This window comes from Sphaeramia orbicularis, chromosome 9, assembly GCF_902148855.1.
Source record: "Sphaeramia orbicularis chromosome 9, fSphaOr1.1, whole genome shotgun sequence".
Taxonomy (NCBI): domain Eukaryota; kingdom Metazoa; phylum Chordata; class Actinopteri; order Kurtiformes; family Apogonidae; genus Sphaeramia; species Sphaeramia orbicularis.
Window position 1 is genome coordinate 51,271,102 of NC_043965.1, and position 24,338 is coordinate 51,295,439.

Genomic DNA, 24,338 nt, shown 5'->3' on the forward strand with positions numbered 1-24,338 from the left:
TGTGATGTCTCAGTGGACAGAAGCCCGAGGCACTGTAGAGTGAATGACATAAAGAGGCCTGGTATACAGCCACAGCCAATTCACATGCAAATCGCCAGCCTTGCACTGACTCTGATTAACTCCCTGTGAGTTCATAGTTTCCCTGTTAACAAAGATTTAGCTGCTTTTGAGTGAAGCAGTACATTAAGTGGGGAGAGACAGAGGCAGAGAGGGCTGGTGGCGAACCTTACAGTAAAGCCCCCTCAGGACATAATGCAACCTTCATCTTGTCGGCCTAATCTGCCCAGCAGATGCAGGACAAGGCCAGTACCGGTACAAGGGAGGAGAAAAAAAAAGAGACAAAAGAAAGCAGAGCTCTTGTTTCTCATTCTGTCCCAGCAGCAAAAGTCCTCCAAAAACCCCATGACAGAACAGAGTGAATGACTTGAGATTGAGCCAGTCAAGAGCTGTGTGCCCAGCAAACCCTATGAATGAGAATAGGTCATGCTGTTTCTATAGCGATGCCTGTATCTGCTTTTCAGCTGCGTCCATACAGTCACGCACAATCAGTCTTTGCATCATGATTCGCCGAAAACAAAAGGAATCGTCTTCAAATAAAACATGGTAACAGAAAGTAGAAAAGTGAAAGAGTGATGTGTAATTCACCTGTTTACCACTAGAGGGTGGCTCCGAAAAAAATCCCACCCTATATTGAACATTTTCAGATGTTGATACATAATTGTACTTCTTTTGGTATATACTTTAAGGTAGTGGCTTCCAGACTGTTTCAGCTTGAGAATTTAAAAAAAAAAAATGCAATTTCACATCTGCATGAGACACAAAAATACATCATTGATTCTTATTGTTAATATTATGTTTGTTCATATTTTATGTATATTTTTTATTTTATTCTACTCGAGTTCTATTCTTATTTTAGTTTTTGTAAAATTTTACATTCTATTTTCTTATTTTACTTTTTAGTTTTTGTAATTTTATATTTGTTCTGTTGTTTGTTTTTACTTTTTTTTTTTCTGATTGATATTGTTGTAGTGACTGAGTAGTACTCCTAATTTCATTGCACACACAATGACAATAAAGGCTATTCTGATTCTGATTCATAATGTCCACATTTTTACTGACTCTTCCATAATCAAAATACACTGAATTAAATGTACTTTTTTTTTCTTATCTTTGTTAAGACCATTTTTATAAAGTACTGTGGAAAACATTCTTCTGTTTCAATTTGGAAAAAGTGTTTCACTTTGCAGATATTACATTTTGTATAGTGTATTTTCTTCTACCAATGGGCAATCCCATTGGTAGATTGCACCAGTTTTAGATCCCAACCTTAAGTTTATGAAAGGCAGGTTATTTAACCTTAGATTACACTGGTCAACAACAAATTTATTGTTTAAGTTTTTTGAGCTGATTTTGGATAATTTTGGTATGCCGAATCCAAAAATCAAATTAATTTTGCTCAATCAGGTCAACTTTCTGAACTATGCTACATATTGGCTTTTTAACATTTTTGCTTACATTTATGGGCATTTTCACATCATATGATACAAAATTCTTTCATATTTCTTGCAATAAACGACTTCTGAAGATTTTACTTTTGCCAATTTATGATTAATGGGTTTTTTTTAATATTACAGGTGAATGAAATGGCTTCGACTAGAAGATCTTGTAAAAATAAGCCTGACGTATTCTGCTACATCTGCGGTGAATACACCATTGTACCTAACAGGAATCCTGTTAGAAAATAATTTTTTTTCTCTTAAAACCTATTTTGGGTGAGAACTATATAAAAAAATCAACTGATAAAGTCACAAAAATGTAATCAATTTTGTGAGAAGATCAAATTTTTCAAAATCAAATTAGCAAAAAAACCTGACCTGATTGAGAAAAACAGATGTCATTTTTGGATTTAGCGGTGCAAAATGGTTCTAATTCAGTTGAAAAAACCTAGACAACTTGCAAAAAACATTTTTTTGTAACCCAGTGTTATTTACACCCTGAAGCAATATACACATGTACTCATGATGCATTAACTACATCAATATTTGTGGTTGTTTTTTTTTTTTTATTTGGTATTGGCAGATCACACATAAATGAGAGGCAAAAATTTTGTAGTAACAGGATATTTCACTTTGCAAGCATCATTTTATTTATTTATTTATTTATTTATACAAACATTGAACATTGATCTCCCCCTGGGGATGATTTGTCGAGCTATCATCAGATTAAACGTAAATGCGACTTTCTAAATTTGTGAACTAAAATATGAAGTGTATTAGAGATTATGTGATGTACAAGACATGGCTTCTTTGACTCAGATATAATACTGCCATCACTTTCATCTTCAATAGAGATTTGATTAAAATAATGATAATAATGATGATAATAATAATAAAGCTACCATCATGTCTGAACACTGGATGAAATGTGTGAGGGGATAATGTCAAAAGTTTGTACTCGTGTCAATAAGGTGAGGATTTCTTCTTTTCAGCTTATCTTATTCCAGTGGCATCTTCATACCTTCAGAGTACAATAATGGAGGGGTTTCAAAGCACAAATTAAATACCTGGATGTGTCAGTATTTTTAATTATTTTTGTTAAAACATAAAACAACTCCATGGAAAATGCTTATTGATAAATACTGCAAAGTATTCATGATTTCCACTTTCATTTAGCCATGATAGTAATTTCACAAATCTATATTTTATTGCACATAAATCTATGTTTATTACATGTTTTCCTGAATGCAGTGTACTCTGTGAAAATAATGCAGTTTGATCTATAATGTGCACAATTTTTGTTCCTGATTTTCAAAATGTAACTTTTTCATCTCTTTTCACTTACACCAGTGTTTTTCAAATTGTGGGGCAGGCCCCCCAGGGGAGGTGCAAAGGCTTGCCAGGGGGGCATGGGATCACTCCTTGGTGTTTTTTTTTTTTTTTTCTTCAGGTTAGAACATGTAGCAGGTGGAACTAATGTTTTAGCGTTAGAGCACCCTGGACTCATTTTGGGGACGTACAGCAAACCAATCTACTGCCAAATGGTGATCTGTCATTAGACTAGACAAAGAGTTCAGGTTTGGAGAATGGACAAGGATTTTATTGGAGAAGAAAAATGTGCAATGTGGCTGTTTTTACACAGTTTATACAGTTTGCACCTTAATGTTCTGTGATGTGCAATGTATACGGGTTCACTGCAGTCACTGATATTGTTAAAATGTTCATCTTTGTTAATCTTTGTTACCAGAATTTGATTGTTGTTTTTTTTTTAAAAAGTACCTTTATTGTCATAGTTGTAAGATCCTATTTTTATTTGGACAAATATTGCCTCAGGGAGCAGTCTGGTTGAGTTTATTTATATTGCTCAAATAAAAATCGAAGTTATTTTTAATTTGAACAAAAAATTATTCAAGGAAAAGCAGAAAGTATTGCTACAATAAAAGTTATAATTGCACCACTGTTACAATGTTGTTGGGGTTGAGGGAGACCTGGAGATTGAGAAGCACTGACTTATGCAATGATACGTCATAGATGATTTCTATATTGTATCGTAAGTGGAAGCAAAATATTGTGAACAGCCTTGTCAGTTATAGCCTATGATTAGCACTCCAAATTACAACATTTACATCTCAAACACTTCTGCGAATAACAAAAACATTGCAAGTATAATTTGCACTGAGACATGCATTGAAGATAAAGAAATTTGCATTTTGCACAAACTTCTTAACAAAACTGTCACAAAATAAATATGCCTTTCAGGTCTACTAACATTATTCATCATTCTATACAAATTACAATCTAAACAACAACTGTGGTTAAAATCTGCCCATCCAAAGTCAAGTTTCAACTGTCTCCTGAAGTTAATTTACTTACTAAAACAATACAAAACTTAGATACAAAATCATGCTCCAGTCTTGGTTCCATAAAGACCAACTTGAAGAGTGTAATGAGTATTTTTTGCCATCAGACCTGTTGTCTTAAAGGAAATGTCTGTACCGTACCTCATAGCATGTTTTGTAATGTGTACAAATTGAGTGACTTTACATGAATGTGACTTTTTGTACAGCTTTGATTCATATATGCTGCCTTCTGTGTCTCAGCAGCAGCACCCCACCTCGTACTGCTCTGCTGGTGTGAAACCAGGAGAATAGCCTTTGTCAAGGTGTACCCGCTTCAATTCTCACTCATCTCCCCTGGCATAGGGGTGTTAAATTATATGCTCCAGAGGACTCCACATTCATATTTTTACAAGACCCAGGTTATTAGGCAAACAGGCTCTGCACATGTCCCCCGCTATGACAGTTTTCGCAGTCAAGGATTTCGACCTTTATTTCCATCCAAGTACCGCCTGCACTCCCCTTCGCACCCCCTGTGACACACACCGACACGCACACACACAACCACATGTACAACCTCTACCACCCCTCGCCAATTCCCGCTCCCTCTGCCTCTAACTAGGCGAGAGCCTCTAAGTCTGTAGAGGGTGTGATCACAGTATAGTCACTCTGGGTGTAAGACTCCAGGCAGAACGGCTGTGGATCCGAACCCCCCAATCTACTCCGTGGATTGACAGCACAGCCCCTCAGCCCCCTCACTTCTCATTTTGCAGCTTTATTTATAGTTCCCCTCTGCATAGTTCATAGAGGGAGAAAAAAAAATAAAAAATGGTGTTTCTGATGACCATTTGTTCCTGAAGAGGAGACAAATTACAAATGTGAGCTTCGCCTTTGTACTTTGAAAATGCCTTTTTCATAACTAAAAACGGGCCTGATGAAAAGACCAAGGAACATCAAAGTAGTTCGCCCTCCGACAGAAAGGTTAAAAGTTGAGCTTGAACACTGATTCTCTTGCATTCTTCCGGGCTCGATTCTCATTAGCCACTCATTTTAATCAGATGCACCATCAATTAGTATGACTTTTCGGTCCGTTTGATGCTTAAAAGTTGGATCTCAAGGACGCAGAACTTTCGGTGTATACTCAGATGAGAGTTAAAGAAGCATCCGATGCTTGCTGCTCCCATGGCTGCGTTTTTGTTTAGTTTTTTTTTATTGCCACCTCAGAGGAAGCAGTTAATTCTAACACAGTCAGGGTTCAAGCCTGTTGGGCTGAGAAACCATATATGTGTGTATGTGTTTTCATTTACATGTGCTAACATTTTAGACAGGAAATAAATAGCATCAGTTTGGACTAAAATATAAAGCTGATTACGGACCAGTGTTGACATCTTGATCAGATATTTTCTTAGTATGAAATCTATCAGAGAATAAGTTGGTGTTTCCCAAAGTGACATGGGTAAAATTAGACATAAACACTAGTTAGAAGAAAACTAACTACCGGGATTCCTGGGAAATGATTTGCTTTTTTTTTTTTTGTCATAAATGCATGTAAGAGTATGAACTATCATCAGTTCTCATTTAAAAATATCAACATCCCCTCTGGCCTTCACAGTGCCACTCCAGTATGGGATAACTATGGAAAGTGTTATACTGTAAATAGACTTTGTCCGTTTGGGGACTTGCAGCGTGTTACATGTTGCCAACAGCTGAGACATCCACACATGTAAAAGCTGATTTGGCTTTTCATGTTGACATGCAAGCAGAAAATAGGATAAGTACACTAGGCAATAACCAAAATTGCATGTTTCCCAGCTCAGCACCATAATCAGAGCTCTGTCTTGAATGTCAAACTCTATTGGAGTCACTGAATTGTGATGTTTGATGTTTGATGAGGGGAAAAAAAGACAGACAGTACACAGAGATTTTCGGCAGCGATTACCTGCAGGAGTTTGATAAGAAGATGTGTGACTTGGACAGACAGACCAAAGAGTGAGGATACAGCAGGTCAGAAGAGAATGGCACCCAGTCTATCACTGTCTGAAGAGGAGAAGGGAATCGTATGATAGAAGGGACAAAGGGAACATCAGAAGTTTTTTTTTTTTTTTCTCCTCCATTTTTTAAAAGAAATTCTACTCTCACAACCTTCATTTACAAAGTACACAATATAGACAGAAGTACTGGGACAGGTTGAATTCAAGTGTTTCTTTTCTAACAGGGGTCTGGGCAACAAAACAATAATGACAAATGCCATAATGTAGTTTTGTATAGTGACAAGTCACATTAGAAACTGGAATTTCCCTTTTGCTGTTTTTATCAGTTATCTTCATCTACTGTTATTCATATGATCTTCTACTGTCAGACTAATACCTATGTCAACATGAATATTTCATTCCTCCATTTTTTAAACAAATTCTGTCCAAACAATATCTCTGTCCACACAACAACACAAAAATATCTCCAAATAGTCCAAAGTCTCTGACAAACCATAGTTGTTGTCCAGCCTGTGGACACTGTGGATAATACTGGAGGAAGTAGATGCAGAGGCTTTAATCTGTCTTGAAGGTGAAGCAGCAACAAGAAGTTCAGTTGTAAACTTGTGTTACTTTAAAGTGAGCCGGTACTGGTCATGGTTACAGCATTAATTGTGCTTTGTGCATCACTTATAAGCAAGAGAGGTGCATATTCAGTAAAAAATGGCAATAAATGCGCCACACTGGGCCTTTTTATTATGTGAATTAGGCACATGGGCAGACCCTATGGGGAGCAGCCATTGTTGGCCGTAAGTGACGTACCTGTCATTGATTCTGGGTATTGGAGTACTTGTCTTTCATCTGTCAGAACAAGAAAGGCCATCCTGGTTTCGGGGGTGGGGTCTATGTGTATAGAGGTGACTCCACAGGCCTATCCTTGTCCAGAATGTTTTCTAGCAATGTGGACAGGGGATGGGATGGTGGCGGCAGAAGCTGATCCGAGGCTGTTCCTCCTGGCCTGTCTGTGTTGCTCAGCTGCAGTGGTCCTGGTGGCTTCACACGTTGCCTCGCTGGACAGCTGATTTCCACTTGCCTCTACCCCGTCAACTCTCATCCAGTGTGGTTAATGCCAAAGGCTTTCAGAGAAGCTTTGAGAGTATGTTTGAAGTGCTTTCTCTGACCTCCTTGGGTGCGCATGCCTTGTAATAGTTCGCCATATGGTAGTTTCTTTGGGAGCCGGTGGTCTGGCATGAAAATTGTGTCTTGCCCGTCGAAGCTGTGCCTGCATCAAAATGGTGTACATGCTGGCCAGGGAAATATGGGTGAGGACCTCAGTGTCAGGAACCTTGTCTTGCCACTTTATGCCAAGAAGTTTTCTAAGACAAGTGGTGTGGAAGTGGTTTAGCTTCTTTGCGTGGTGCTGGTATACTGTCCATGTCTCACAGCAGTAGAGTAGCATGGTGAGAACTACAGCTTGATACACCTTGATCTTGGTCAGTAAACAAGCAGCAGTCAGTGAGCAGATTAAGTGCATTTGCACTTGTTTGTGCAGCCGTAAGCTTTGCACTCCACCATTGTCCTAGAGACGCGACCCAGCACTGGCTGGTGTCATCTTAGACTGGTGTCTGCTGCACGGGATCAGTTCTCAGTTCATCTCAGCCCAGGTAATCTGACAACACTACACTACTACACTACACTACACTACTACAACACCTTTCATCACAACCAGTGTTGGAACGGCCCATGAAGGAGGCAATATGTCACTGACCATGACTGACTGACGGAGCACATACCTGAAAACGAGCTATGATTAAAGTTATCCGATGGAACCGCAAGTATTATACATGACATTTTGAGATAGCTAGCAATGAAAATTCACTACAGGTACCCTTTAACTGTTGTAGGCGTGGAAGTGTATTCTTTATATGATGTGGATTTGTCCACATCCTGCCAGTTTGGTCCGTCTCCCAAAGGTATCGGTGCTGACCTCGATCAACTGCAGGTCATACACTGATTCATTCACCTGAATTTGATGTTTCAAGTAAAGCTTCATTACACAAAGACTTAATAGATGTGAACAAAAATGTGGTGTAATGCCATCCATTAACAATCTCTCCATTTTACCTGAACACACAGATACACATAAACCAGAGGTTATACAAATCTACACTTGAGAAAGCATTCAAAAAATCTTGTTTTCTGACTTAAAATGCAATTTCTGTGTTAATGAAAGGACGAAGCATAGAAGAAAAACATCTGTTTTGCAAACTATTCATGTGAAAGGGTTAAGATGAAACTCTGGGTGTATATGTGTTATCCACCTACCAGGATCACGTCAATGTGAACTATACATAGTGCAAAAATGAAGCTCCCCACTTGGTTGAAAAGGAAATCCTTACACAAATGACGTCTTTCCAAATGTGCGGATTTTCATAAACCAAAGAGATTTCAATCTTTACACTGCATGAAAATTCTCAGATAGTCAGTGGTGAATTGCAGCGTAGAATCACAATTCATGATTTATTAAGTCCTGCTCCTTCTCCTTCTGCTCTTTTGTAAACATATGGGACCCTATTTTGGAAACAAAAATGTATTATAGTCAATGGAAAAAAATGTTTGTTTTTTTTTTCAATTTGAATTATGCATCGTTTACACATATTCATCATTTTAAAAGATCATTTCAAGAGAAAAAAAAAACTTTTAAAATTGATTGTCAGACTACGGAAATACACAAACAGAATTACTATGGGAAGGCGACGTCAATGTAACTTTCTCGCACTTGGAGACCTGAAACATGCCGAGGTAACGGCCATTTTGCTGATGTATAATGACAGATGTAGTCCACTGAGCCATTTCACACAGAAGTAGCTGATAGTTTACTAGTTCACTTCAACCACAAATTGCAACTTTCTTGATATGTAAAATTCTATATTAAACAGACAAACATCTCAAATGGGATCCAAAGAAATCATTTGACTCTTACCATTGATTTCCATGTCTACTATTTCTGTGTGCCATGGGATGGAGCTTCACCTCTGTTTATGTGAAAGGAGACTTTTTGGTCCTGTGATGGAGCTGCTATTATCATGGAGACGGTGAAACACATGCATGCAGCTAAATTGCAAATCCAGTGTGTTTCTGCACAACCTGATCTGTGTCTTGATTTTGTTGCACCGGAGCATGATTTGACATTTGATGATCTACAAGATACTTTTCAGTATTGTTCTCCTGTGGGCAGTTGGTAGGGTGGCTGGGAACTATAGACTAAACAGAATACAGGACTTATCCACTGGAGAGTAAAGATGACATCCTGACTCCTGTAGGTGTTAATAATAATAATAATAATAATAATAATAATAATAATAATAATAATAATGTATTGTCTAGTACATATTGTACAAATTGTATATATACAGGGTGGGGAAGCAACATAAATGGTTACTTCATATATATATATATATATATATATATATATATATATATATATATATATATATATATATATATGTGTATGTATATATATATATGTATGTGTGTATATATATATATATATATATATATATATATATATATATATATATATATATATATATATATATGTATATATACACAGGGTGGGGAAGCAAAATTTACAATATTTTGATTCACGGATTGAAAGACAGTGTATTAGTTTATTGAAAGTCATGAGAATTTATTTGCCACAAGAAAATTTACATAATAGAAAATGTTTTTATTCTTTGTGTCCTCCTTCTTTCTCAATAACTGCCTTCACACGCTTCCTGAAACTTGCGCAAGTGTTCCTCAAATATTCAGGTGACAACTTCTCCCATTCTTCTTTAATAGTATCTTCCAGACTTTCTCGTAATAGTTTTGCTCATAGTCATTCTCTTCTTTACATTATAAACAGTCTTTATGGACACTCCAACTATTTTTGAAATCTCCTTTGGTGTGACGAGGGCATTCAGCAAATCACACATTCTTTGACGTTTGCTTTCCTGATTACTCATATGGGCAAAAGTTTCTGAAAAGGTATGGATAATAGTGTTAGGTATGATTATGACATCAATATATGTTTGGTTTCAAAACAATTGACGTAGTGCCTGCTGAGAAAATACATCTAAAGGTTCATTGTAAATTTTGCTTCCCCACCCTATATATATATATATATATATATATATATATATATATATATATATATATATATATATATATATACTTTTTTTTATACTTGAATGGAACTGGAATGCAACTTTAACACACACAAATTTCCATCTGGGATTACTAAAGTATTTTCTAAGGCTTATAAAAGATTGTAGTTTGGTTTAAATAATAATAATAAACAGTAGAGCTGCACAAAGTATCATTTGAGCATTGTCATTGCAATGTACGTGTGCACAATTGTCACATCGGTGGTCCTGCAATGTAGGAAGCAAATGAGCTCAACATGTCCTCATCTAATTTTAACCTGGGTACCTAACACACGCTGCGCATAGCGATCCACCAATCACAATTGTTCTTAATCAGTTTGCTGAAGCAGACCACGCCCCTAAACATAGAGTGAGTCACTGGTAACAACACTGAAAAATGAACAACGAATAAGAGAAAATAACTGAAAACGAAGACTTGGTGTCAAAAAGAAAAGCAACGTCAGTTATCTGGAATTATTTTGGCTATAAGACGGATGATATTGAAACACATGTTTCGTGTCGACAGCCTTGCACCTGTTGCCACAACAAGAGGTAACACAACTAATTTGTTTGACCATTTATGTCGGCACCACACAGCCATTATATCCTCCTGAGGATTTTTTCATATTGCAATATATATCCCAGGGTTAAACAAAATCGCAATGTCAGTTTTTTCCAATATTGTTCAGCCCTAATAAACAATCAATAAGTGTATGTAACCAGGTTTTTCTGGACTTTTCTGGATCTCTTCCTAAACCTACCAAAGTTCTGTAGGTGCCTAAACTTGTCATAAAATGTTGTATAATGGTGTTGTCAAAACCAGCTGGTATAATGTGTAAAACAACAGTTTTGCCATGACAAAATATAGTGCAAACAAAATTACATTCTCCATAAATTGAGTTTAGTTCACCAGAAACATTGCCAAAGATACACTATATGGACAATAGCATTTAGACATGTTGAATTCACGTGTTTCTTTTAAACTTCTTCTAAACTTCTTTAAAACTTTCCATTAAACTTAAAGGAAATATTGATATATCCATCTCAAATCAGCATGAACAGGACATCTTACAAGCTGCAGCCATGATCCATCCATCCATCCATCCGGGACGGGCGGACGCATGTGCACGCAACGACTAGCAGCAAGATTGCATCTTGTTTTTATTTATTTGATCTTATTTATTTTATTCTTTTACTTATCCATGCTGCTATACAGGTGAATGGTGGAACACTGAGCGCTTTTTGTCCTGTCTTTTTGTCCTGTCTGTAGGTGTGATCAAGTGCCTGTCATGAATGTTCAATGTATGTGTTGTTATAACGCCAAGGCAATCACCTAGACTGCAAAACAAATCTACCTACGGGTATAAATAAAGTAACCTTGACCTTGACCTTGATCCATCCATCCATCCATCCATTATCTGCCGCTTCATCCAGGGCCGGGTCACAGGGGTAACAGTCTAAGCAGGGACGCCCAGACTTCCCTCTCCCCAGATACCTCCTCCAGTTCTTCCAGGGGGACCCCAAGGCATTCCCAGGCCAGCCGAGAGACATAGTCTCTCCAGCGTGTCCTAGGTGTTCCCCGAGGTCTCCTCCTGGTGGGAAATGCCCGGAGCACCTCCCCAGGGAGGCGTCCAGGAGGCATCCGAAACAGATGCCCGAGCCACCTCAGCTGGCCCCTACCATGTGGAGGAGTAGCGGCTCAACTTTGAGCTCCTCCCTGGTGACTGAGCTCCTCACCCTATCCCTAAGGGTGCGCCCAGCCACCCTATGGAGGAAGCTCATTTCGGCTGCTTGTGTCCGGGATCTTGTCTTTTCAGTCATGACCCAAAGCTCATGACCAGCCATGATATGTCCCAATTTTTTAAATCTATATAGTTCAGTGTTTTTCAGCCTTGGGGTCGCAACCCCACGTGGGGTCGCCTGAAATTTCTAGTAATTGATAAGAATAAAAATTCAAAAAAAAAAAAATCAATATATATTTAACTATAATTAAAACACCACACACTTTTCCTAATAAAAAACAAGTTAAAATAAAATGCAGGATATAATATCTGAGAGGGCATATTTGATTGACCCGATCATGTGACCACGTGTGTTACTACTCTTCAACCTGCCCGAAGACAGTTGCAGTCAGAAAAACGGACCAAACAGAGAATGGAAAGATTTCCTCTTCTTTCTTCTTCTTTCCTGCTTGGCCTCGCTAAGACATCTCCAAGAGAAACTAAGAAGCAGACACCAAAAAGTTACATTATATCCATTATATAGACTAAACGTTGTCTAAAATTAACATTTTTTGCAACATAGTATAGCAAACTATTACATGATCAAAAACAAATTAATTTTAGCAAAAAATGTCTCTTTTTTGAATGTCTGTGTTGCTAGAAATGTATGATGTTAAAATGGGGTCACGAGCCAAAAAAGGTTGGGAACCACTGTTATAGTTTATACACTTAGAGGTAACCTTCGAAGTAACTGTTAAAATCCTAGTCATGGATTTAAAAAAAAACAAACAAAACCATGTTGAGAAAAATTAAGTAAAAGCCATCTCTGAGCTGAGGGTTCTCTCGGGGTGTGATGGAAGGGTGCGGCCGTGGTGGCAATTGGGGCCTGGGTCGGGGGTGTGGGTCACTGGGTCTTTTGCAGCGGATGTCACTGCGCCGATGATCGCTGCACACCTAGGGCGTGCAAGACTGGGGAGGTATGGAGAGTGGTGGGTCCCCGGGCCTGTTTGAGGGGCTTTCGGGCAGCTGGTCCCAGATCCATGTCCCCTTGACCACATAGGATAATTGAGTGTATGGGTGGCCTCTGGGGTGGGCGGCGGCTTCACTGGGTGCCCAGAGTTTCTGGACCGCCCTGCTCCTTGGCGGCCCCTGCCTAGGGACCAATGGCGGCTGCTTGTCTTTCAGGGAGGGGAAGCTGATTGTCGACTTACATCAAAAAAATTGTCAGGTTATTCATTCATTTTCTGAACCCACTTTATCCTCACTAGGGTCACGGGGGTCGCTTGGAGCCTATCCCAGCTACATAGGGGCGAAGGCGGGGTACACCCTGGACAAGTCGCCAGTTCATCGCAGGGCATTGTCAGGTTATTTAAACATAAATTCGGCCCTTCGTTCCTTGTGATTTGTATATTTGCGTATTTACAGTGCAAGAAATGAACAAGTAATTTCGTAGTGGTTTCTCTCTCGATTTCACAAGCAGAATGCGCAAACTGTAATAAACTGAACTCTGTTAAGTGAAGGAGTATATCTCAAAATAGCTGTTAATCAAACCAGATTCAGCCTTTGGATTGATCCTCCAATCAGCACATGGAAACCCAGCGTCCAGCTCAGCCAAGGCCCGCCCACAGCTCCATTCACCCCCAGAGACACTGAGCATCTGGGGATGGGACAACATCATTGTATTTATCCAATTACCATCCAGTTTTGAGGCAATAAAAAAAAAAACGGTTCCATGCAGTCCCATTGAAGTCCATGGATGCTGAGTGTCTACAGGCAAACGCACTGACCATAGATCATATGAGAAAACAGTGCCGTGGGAATGTATGAGAAGTTAACAACATCGAGTCCGTTGATTTGTGATAAAGCTGATTGTGAACGAACTCGTCTTTGAGATGAACGTGTTCTAACACATTTGTAGTCAATGAAATGTCAACACAACCGTACATATTTGAACATTTAATTTTCGTAATTTTAGGGGAAGCTGAGCTTCCTTTGCAGTCTTTGAGAAATCTAGGGACAGGTATTGTGGAACGGGGGTGCCTAATGCCGACTGGCTCGTCTTCTGGGAGGAAACTTCCTCCCAGTCATACTATCCCCCAACCCCTCACCTCCCCACCCCCCTCACACAAGCACGTAGGGTCTTGGGGAGTGTGCACGTCCTGAGGGGGTATGGCAAGGGGGGTCACTAAAACGGCCCCCTTCTGTGGTTACCTGGGGTGTCTAACTCCACAATTTTAATTACACCCACCCACAACACAGCACACAGAAACTCTGACACTACACATTCACTTTTGGGGGACGGGCTGAGTGGCGCCTGGTGGACGGTGCCATTCAGGTGGGTGAGGCTGCCCATGGGACATCACCCTCAACAGTGTGCAGTTTCTGCTCCTCAATTTTAACAGCTTGCATACACATCTCACACTTCACAGCACTGATAGGTGGGGAGGTGAGGGTGGGGGGGGGTCTTCCCACACCCCTGTTTCCTGATTTCTGGGATGAGGGGGCCCGGGGGGAGGGGGGGGTTGGTCCATTGGCTTGGGGTCTTGGCTGGTTGCATTGCTGGGGGAGTACTGCCCTCAGATGAATGATGTGTGCGCATGGGGATTGTGGTCGGGGGGGTGGGGGGGCGGTCCTCTTGCTCACCGCAGCACATGTTGGGACTGGGAAAGATGTGTGTGTGCGGGCATTGGGGGTATGGCGGTTGCTGGTGTTGCCGCTTTGGGCTCCAGTTGTTGCTGGGGCTGCATTCGGCTGCCGCGCGTTGGAGGGACTCGCAGCAGTGCTGCTTGCTGCCTGGGGGGGTGGCGGTGCTCTGGATATGCGTGTCTTGTGCATGCAGGTGTGTATGTAGGTAGGTGTGGGGGGCTGTGGATGGGTGTGGGTACATGTGTGGGTGTGTTTGTACATGTAGGTGTGTGCGTGTGTGTGTGAATGTGGGTAGGTGGGTGTATGGGCATGGGTGTAGGTGTTTGTGCATGTGGGTGTGTGTGAATGGGCGAACATGTGGGGTGGGTGGTGTGTGTGTCTGGGTGTCAGCGGGTGTGTGTGCACATGCTTGTGTGGGCGTGTAGGGGCTGGGGTTTGTGGGACGGGAGGCAGGGACGGGGGGGGCTCCAGGGTGCTTGGCCGTGGCATCGGGGTACGCACGGGGGTGGGGGGGGGGTGTTGGCGGTCGGCTGCTGTGGGGCCTCTGGCTGGGGCCTCCCTTCACCATCTTCGGGGTGGGCAAACTGTCGCCTCTTGAGGGGGCAGGTTAGTTCCCCCTCTCTGTGGTGTCTGCTGGTTGGCTGGGCCTCGGGACCCTCCTTGTTGGCCCCTGGTCCTTGGAGGGGGTGCAGTTGCAGTTCCATGGCTCTGTTCATCGCTGAGTGCACCTCAGTCTCTTTACCTTGTTCTCTTTGCTTTTCCCTGATGCAGTCACTCTGTCACAGGAGATTGATGTGAACAACTGATGATGTGTAGATTTGTTACTGGTTATTTGGGTGGATATTGTTTAGGATATTCTGTTCATGCTTTCTTTTTTATATTCATCATTTAATAGGTGTTATGTATTTTATTTTATTTTATTGCAATTTTGTTTGTTTGTTTGTTTTTGTTTTGCTTTTTCTTTCTCTTCTGCCCAGTTTACTCAGTTCTGGTTGTAGTTATTATTACCATTATAATTATCACCATGGTTGTTATTGTTTGTATTGTTGATATTTTCTTGTGAGGGTCTTCGCCACCTTCTTCTTTCTTGCTCTCCCCCCTTCACCCCCACCCCATGTCAGGTCCGGCATCAAAACGTGGTTCAACAAAACTCATAATAAAGACAGTAGAATATCAAGGGGAGCTTCATATACTTTATGAAGTTTCCCTAGGCAAAGCAAATTTGTTCAGCACCAAAAGGCAGCCAGACTACCATTCTGCTATTAGGATGCTGGACAAGACAAGCTAAAAAAAGAAGAAAAACAAAAAAATCTTTGAAGCATTTTGGAAGCAAATTTAAACAAACCTAACCTGTACCGTACAATAACATTCATCACAATATAAAACTAAATTATGACATTTGACATTATTTAGTTTTGTAGCCCAGACCCCTGTTAGAAAAGAAACACCTGAATTCAACCAGTTCTTTTGTCCATATAGTGTATATTAGATAGGTATTAGTTTCAGTTTCTAAAAGTGGAAAAGATTTGTGGAGTTTATTGAGACAGTATATCGTAGTGAGAGTGGTGGGACAATTCAATTTAAAACACACAAAAAAAAAAAAAATAAAAAAAATAAGGTGACGGAGGTAGAGGAAGGCTTGACAGAGGTGCTGAACAGGGATCTGCTGGTAACTGAACAGAGTGGAAGGAGTTAACACTCAGCTGTGTTTAATCTCCTCAGGGGGACTTTGGGGCAATATCCAGTTAGACTGGAATGTGAATGTGTGTGATTCTGACCAGGGGCTGGCACAACTGTCTCTCACTCCTCCAGCAGAGAGCCTATGGTCGCTCCTCTCAGCAGTGTTATGTCTCCCCAGCACCCTATTAAAACTGCTCTCAACACATGGAGCTGGCTTCGACCATGGTAGACAAGCAACTCCCTAGAGTCTAACCACTGACGCTCGAGTCCAAACCACACAAGACCTCAGAGTACACAACTGTTATAAAGAAGAATTAACTCAGCTTTCCACAGATGTCAGAAAGTTAGAAATGCAGTTTTTGTGAGATGAAAAAAAAAAAAACAACCAATGAGTCTGCAGTGCAAAACGGAGACTTCAGGATTTTATCTGAATATGCTCCTGACACCATGTAGACACATTAACATATGTTCTGTTGGCACCTCACAGATTATGACTTCTATCATGTTAGCTGTCTTCAAAATACTCAAAATACTCCTAAATACACAAGTAGTTACGATTACGTTTAAATCTAAACTGATATAAATACTTAAATAAATAGCATATTTCTTTCTTCTCTTTATATTTTATGTTTCACAAGTTTGTATGTTTCTGTTTTCTGTCTTCCCTGCACTTTATTTTTGTATTTACTGGTGTCAGCTGTGTAATTTCCTCATGATGGGATCAAAAAAATGTCATCTTATCTTATCTTATCTTATCTTATCTTCTGATACATATGAATTGTCACATAAATACATACATTTCTAGTTGTTAAATCATCGCCTGCTTTTCTATTTACAATTTTTTCACAGGGAACAGACAGAAAACAGTTGTTGTCTTTATTTTCCACATGTACAATATAGCTTTAACTTTTTTTTTTTTTCTTTTTTATAGCCGATGCATCTTAAGCCTTGTAGTTTACACTTGGGACTCGGGGAACATGCCAACCACTCTTTTATCTTTTCCAGGTTGTTTTACTAAAGTCTTTCTGTGCATTTTAGGCTATTGTTTGCATGCAAGTGAAAGTATTTCATTTTTTTCTTCCCATTTCACCTCCCAGGATGCACACACAATATTTTATGATGCTCTAAAAATGTCACTTAAAATAGAGAAACAGTCCACCAGTCAGAACATTACAGGAAAAATGGAAAAAAAGTACAATCTTACGGACCTAAAATGTGTAAAAATGATTAAATGTGTTTCCTCTGAGTTTACAAATAATGATATTTTGAAATATTGGAAGTTTTATAATAGTAATAAAATTAAGAAGAAAAAGAAGATGTCTAATTCAGCTATTTTGGTCCTCAAATTTTCCTTCTTAAAACCATTTTTCTTCATAAACAGCTGGTTATATTACTCATGAGTACCTGAGTACAACTGATCGATGGAAAAATCGCTCTGGAAAAATGTTAGCAATTTTTAAACACATTCAAAATGTGGACTTGTACACAGCTGTTAAGGCTCCGTGGATCTCTCTCTGGAATTTCCATTGTGAATTGTACTAAACCTAGCAGCTGGTAGTAATTTTTAGGAATCTAGTTTGGAGCCTGTAGACTGTATTAGTCATTTTTGTCAAAAGAAGCAGAGCTGTATCCAGAAATCCTTTAAAAACTTTAATGAGATGCTTGCAAATCCATCAACTGATGACATGAGAATCTTATTTACGCCTTTATGAGTGTATTCAGCCGAACCACAGTTTGACATTTATATTCGGTTTTGTAAATATTAGCTTCAATCTTCAATAACTGCATAAAAACAAGGCTCTTAACACTGCTGCTAAACCTATAACCACAAAGGCAGTGCTGTGAACGGGGCCACCTATGCTTCAAATTAATGCAACATACAGTGATTAAAGCCCAGACTACACGTCAAAATCAAGCTCCTCAGTCTTGTTTTCATGCCTTCTACTGTACGAGGCCACGAATCCCCAGGGTTTGCCCCCCCCACACACCCCCCCTTCTCCCTTGTACAAGCATGTGGAGTGTTATGTACAGCGAAGTGTAGCACAGAAACTATTCCCCTGCAGTTTACTGTGGGCTTGGCTGGGTATGGCAGATGTCTGCAACACTGCTCTGCTCCGAGTTGAGGGCTCCATTTCAAAGGCCTGTTTACTGGCAAGCCTTAATAGGAAGTGATCTTAAAGTGTTCCTTTAAACATGTCGGAGGCTAATGGTTTAATTTGCTCTGGGTATTGCTCTGTCTAATGAGATTTAGCATGCGCTCCCAACTGCACTGCTCCAACACTCATCTTTTGGAAAGCAAGAGATATTTTCTCTGTTCATTCATAATGCTGCCTGTCTTTTAATTTGTCACATCGCAGGTTATTTTTTTTCCCCTCTCGATTCTGCATCAGAGTTAATTTTCCCTATGATAGCAACGTGTGACTGCAGCAAACGCGCCTGAGAGTGTTTTTTATTCTCTAGCAACTAGAGTACTGTGTAAAAGTCCAGTCCAACATTAGATTTGCTGGTTTATTTTCAAATATTGACCCTGCAAAATCTGAACCATTAAATCATTGACAGAAATTCCAGTTCTTTGAAACTGGGGCCTTTATTGGTCCTTATGAACAGTCCAAATTTTTTTTTTTCAAATATCAATTTCTATGTATGAGTTTCAATTTTGTACCATATTTGATACATCAGGTCTCAATGCTCAAATATGATTATTTTTGAACAAACAAAAACATAATATAACACAAACATATCTAACAAATTGGTGATTCCTTTTCAAAATTGGCAAAATTCTCCCTCCTTCCTCCTTAAAAACAAAAAAAACAAAAAAAACAAAAAAGATTTGCTGGTTTAGTGCAGTTCTAATGACCACACATGCATTTGTCAGTCTCTGTATTAAGAAACAATCTGGATCATTCAGATATTCTGGAAGGTAGTATGCACAAATATCAACGAACCAGTAGTTATGAAGTAAGTTTATTTCATTTTGTACATTTATGCTTTGTGTTGCTGTGCATTACTTTGTTTGACCAGTCTTGTGCTGTTTTATAAAATTTAGTCTAATTTAAAAAAATAAAAATTACCAGCAATGGTTTTCACTGGGTATTAAAATTGATTTTAAGTCTGCACAACAAAACCTGTGGTACATCATGTCAATACTTAGAGGTGACTGCTTTGAGAAAGCAAGGGAAGCTGAACTTCCCCTAAACATTTCAGAGAATGAATGGGCAGAATTGTACTGTTGAATTAATGGAAAGACACAAATTCCATTTACATTAAAATTGTGCAAACATGCACTTAATTTTATGGCTATGTCATTCTGGTCAGCTGTTTATTGTTTGCTTTCTGACGTGAATTCCCCAATACATTCTCGTATCAGTACCTACACTGTTGAATTCCCCATTGATGTCGAGCATCAGTGGGTTGTCTATGAGGCAGCACCCAGCTGTTTTTATCACTGCAGGGAAGCTTGGTGGTCACTGGCTAAATGCATCAAATCATCCCACCCAAAACCCTCCCATGTTCAGCGTCTCTGGGGGTGAATGGGTCAGTAGGCGGGGCCAGGACACTGGTCTTTGGATTGGATGAACTGTTCGAAAAAGTAGGAATTAGTCTGAAAGGGTGAACCCGATTTGACTGACAGCAATGTTGAAACATACAGGCATCTGAGCACGTTGGAGCTAAGCCCCATGGGATATCAGTGGAAGAGAGGTGGTTTACTGTGACTACATCAGCTGAAGAGAAAAAGGGTCAAGTCACGCACCTACAGGTGTGTGTTGCAGTGGTTTTATTGTATAGATGAAGCAGAAAAGCCTCAATTAAACGTTCCTTTTACTTTTAATTGCTTTGCTATAATACAACAAGTTTTATGATGGAGCCATAAGATGAGCTTCCCCTGTTTTGTCCTTTTTACACCAAAGGTATCATATTTGATAAATAACTTTTGAAGCCCTCTACATGATCAGTGTGATATTTTTTCTTGAAAACCTGATGTATACAATTAGATACATGCATTACACAGATAATCCACCAGGGGGGAAGAATTCATTCACCAGAGGCCTTTCCAGTGACACTACAACGGGGGTGTCCAAACCTGATCCTCGAGAGCTACTATCCTGCATGTTTTAGATGTATCCCTCTTCCAACACACCTGATTCAAATGATAAGCCTATCATCAAGCTTTGCTGAAGCCTGATAACGACCATTACGTGTGCTAGATGAGGGAACCATCTAAAACATGCAGGATAGTAGCTCTCGAGGACCAGGATTAGACGCCCCTGCTCTACAAAATTAAATTAATGAGGAAGGAGGCAGAACTTTGCCAATTTTGAAAAGGAATTACCAGTTTGTTAGACATTTTATTATGTTATGTTTTTGTTTGTTCAAAAATAATATTTGAGCATTGAGACCCGATGTATCAAATATGATACAAAGTTAAAAGTTGTACATGGAAATTGATACTTAGAGAAAAAAAAGTTTTTGGTTGTTCAGAAGGACCGATAACGGCTCCATTTTCAAAGAACTGGAATTTTCTATCAATGTTTTAATGGTTCAGGCTTTACAGGGCTGAAGACCAGCAGCCACCACTGTTAATACTAGAACTAATACATAATAATACATCTGAATATATAGTATTGTGTAAAATGTCCTGGTCCAACATTAGATTTGCTGGTTCAGTGAAATTTCAATGACCACACTTGTGCATTTCTCAGTCTCTGTATTAAGATACAATCTGGGTCATTCAGATATTCTGGAAGGCAATATGTACAAATATCAGTAAAGTCATGGGTAAATAAGTGCCAGTAAATCCACCACCATGTTTCCTTGGAAATGTTCCTGAATTTTTGATACAACATGAAGAAGTTTCTCACTTTTAATGTTGACAAGAAAAACTATTATGGTAAAATGGGTTGGAGATAAGCCTCCCTCTATGTCCATATTGAAATCAATAATCTTAGAAGTTCTGACTTCAATAAGACTAGAATATTACATCGATAAGTAGGGCTGGTGTTTTTCTTCATGAGTGGATGAAACCTTTAGAAATCCTGGGATTGAACTGTAACTTGAATTCATATGGACATTAACTATGTACATGACTGAACAAATGGTTGGGGCCATGTATGAAGAAAGTTTATTATATCTATAATGTTATTTGTGTGCATGTGTGTGCTGTGCATTACTCTGTGTTTGACCAGTCTTGTGCTGTTTTGTGAAATTTAGTCTAAAATAATAATAATAATAATAATAATAATAATAATAATAATAATAATAATAATAAAAACAGTGGATGTGTACAATCGGGTTTTATATGGAAGTTATACCAGCAATGGTTTTCACTGGGTATTCATAGTGCTTTTAATTCTGCACATAAACCTGTACTGCAGCATGTCAATACTGGAATGATGCAGTATCAATTTGTTGTACACTACTGTGTAAAAGTCTTGGTCCAACATTATGTTTCCTGGTTTAGTAAAGTTCTAATGTCCACACATATGCATTTCTCAGTCTCTGAACTAGATCCAATCTGATATATGTGAAGTATGCACAGCAGAAAAAAACATTTCACATTAAAATCAGCTTTTATAAACCAAAGTGGTTGTATTTAATGTGACCTCCCTTTGCACTTTGCATGTCTTTAACCCTTTAATTTTCATTTCCTTTCACATTCATTTTCTGATGCTTTATACCAGATTACATTCAACACAGTGGCGGCTGCTCGTCTTTCAGACAGGGGAAGCTCATTGTCGGCTTACATCAAAAAAAAAAAAAAAGTCAAGTTATTTAAACATACATTCGTCCCTCTGTTCCTTTTTAAGAAAATGCTCAGTGACCTTATTGTACCAGTAGGCGTCTTTTCCAGCGACTGGACCAGTGTCCTCTGAATGTCCAGCAGAGCTAGGCTGCTTAGATTGCCTTGGCCCATTGTGTTGTGGGTGTTAGACTTCAGCCTTTTTAAACAAGAGATGCTCCTTTCCCTGCGACCTAGCCGACAGTTTGATTGATTTAACTATCTACAAAACAATATTAAACTTGAACAAGAAATGATTAAATTATGTAACTGAAAAAAGAAAAAGCTGAAATTATGTTAAATTGAAATAAGGAAGTACAATAAGTGTGTTTTATTTACAGTGCAAGAAATGAATGAGTAATTTCATACTGGTTTCTCTCTCGATTTCACAGCAGAATGTGTGACGGTATTAAACTAAACTGTCAGTGAAGGAGTAGATCTCGAACCACCTGTCAATCAAACGGGATTCAGCCTTTCGACTGATCCTCCAGTCAGCATGTGGGATTCTGGTGTCCAGCCTGGCCGAGCTCCGCCCACAGCTCCATTCACCTCCAGAGACACCCAGCGTCTGGGGGCGGGACAACATCGTGGCATTTATCCAATTACCGTCCAGTTTTGAGGCAATGAAAAAAAATGTTCCACTCAGTCCCATTGAAACCCATAGACGCCCGGCGTCTACAGACAAATGCACTGAGCAGAGATCGAATGAGAAAACAGAGACACGGGAATGGAGGAGAAGTGAACAACATCGAGTCCGTTGATTTGTGATAAAGCTGATTCTGAACGAACTCATCCTTGAGATGAACGTGTTCTAGCACATTTGCAGTCAATAAAATGTCAACACAATCGTACATATTTAACCATTTAATTTTTGTAATTTTAGGGGAAGCCAGGCTTCCCTTGCAGTCAATGAGAAATCATCACTGATTCAACACGTCAGATGTTCTTAATTGTTTGCGCAATTTCTTGTCATGAGGGTCAGAGATCATACTAAATAGTGATTTTTAACCTTTACAACCCATTTAGCTCAGGTTTTTGTTTGTCTTTTAAGCCTGTGCACATATTTCCTGTATTTTGTTGCTGTATCTGTGGAAAATAGAATGAGAATTAAATATGTCTGGTCATTCAACCGTTGAAAATCAACAAAACTAGAAGTGACCTGAGACTTTTCTACAGTGCTGTACTTTTACTCCTTTACCTAAGTGCGTCCAATGTATGTGACTTTTCTTGTACTTCACTATATCTCAGACATATCCTGAGCCTTTTGAATTCTTCTGACTCCTGTCATCCTGAATGTCTCATAGGTACTGTGCCCTACGGATGCTTCCATGACACCTGGCCCTTTGCCAGCTTTTTAGACCCAATACTAAAAGAGAAATTTAGACATATTTCACCCCAGGATGTACCTAATGATGACCTCAGATAAATGCAAAAACATTATGCTCTTGCTCTGACCCATCCCAAAATTAATGAATTTATAATAAAATACTGGGGCCAAAAATAGGACCCAAATTTGGACAGGAAAAACTACCAAGGTGTCAGTGCCAATCTGGAAAACATGGCTGTAAATGGACTTATATCCCGCTATAAATAAAGACACTGAGCTAAATTTGATGATCCTAGTGGTTTTTCTAACCCAGACATGTTGGTTTTTCATGAATCTGAGTCTCATTCCAGGTTTTGTAAGTAGCCCATCGTGTCCACTTACGTTACATGTGGAACCTGCCCAATTAATCACATATAAATCACAAATGATTTTGCAACAGCAGTCATTTTTGTGAAACACTCTACTTTGCATAATTGGTTCAATTCCCAAAATGTACCTGTGAGAGAACAAAGAGATATTAAAAAAAATAGTAGCATGTAATTTTTGTGTCCTTTTTACCATGTTACATGCAGATTTTTGTATTAAATATAACGAAAAATAATATAAAAATGTGTTTTATCTGAAAAATCGTCTTTTTTATCTTTTTTTTTTTTTTAATCTCAGTAAGTATTTATTTTTAAAATAGACCCAAAGTGCTTCCAAATTTGTTTCATAATATTAGTCTAAATCTGGTTTGAATTTTTAGTCCCCATGTCCTGTTTTTAGGGACCAGTTTCATAGAATCACCCATATTGACAATTCAACTGCTGTCCAGAAAGCGACAGGAGGCAAAACAATCCAGTGGGAGATTTACACTAAATAGTGACTTTAACCTTTACAAAACATTAAGTTCAGTTTGTTGTGTGTCTTTAAGGGCTCTGCACTCATTTCCTTTTTTTTTTTTTTTTTTTTTTTGCTGTATCTGAAGAAAAGAGAATGAGAAATAAATATGTATGCTCATTTCATCCCTGCAAAAACAACAAATCTAAATGTGGCTTATGACTTTTGCACAGAACTGTTTATAGTAACAAAAATGTAGCTCTTACAGACATTTTTTGCAAATCCTGCAGATCGCTCCACTAATTGATGCTTGGGTTTGAGCGCATGTGTTAGTGTGAGTGTATGAGTGTGTGTGCCTGTGTTCCACACACTGGAGTAGA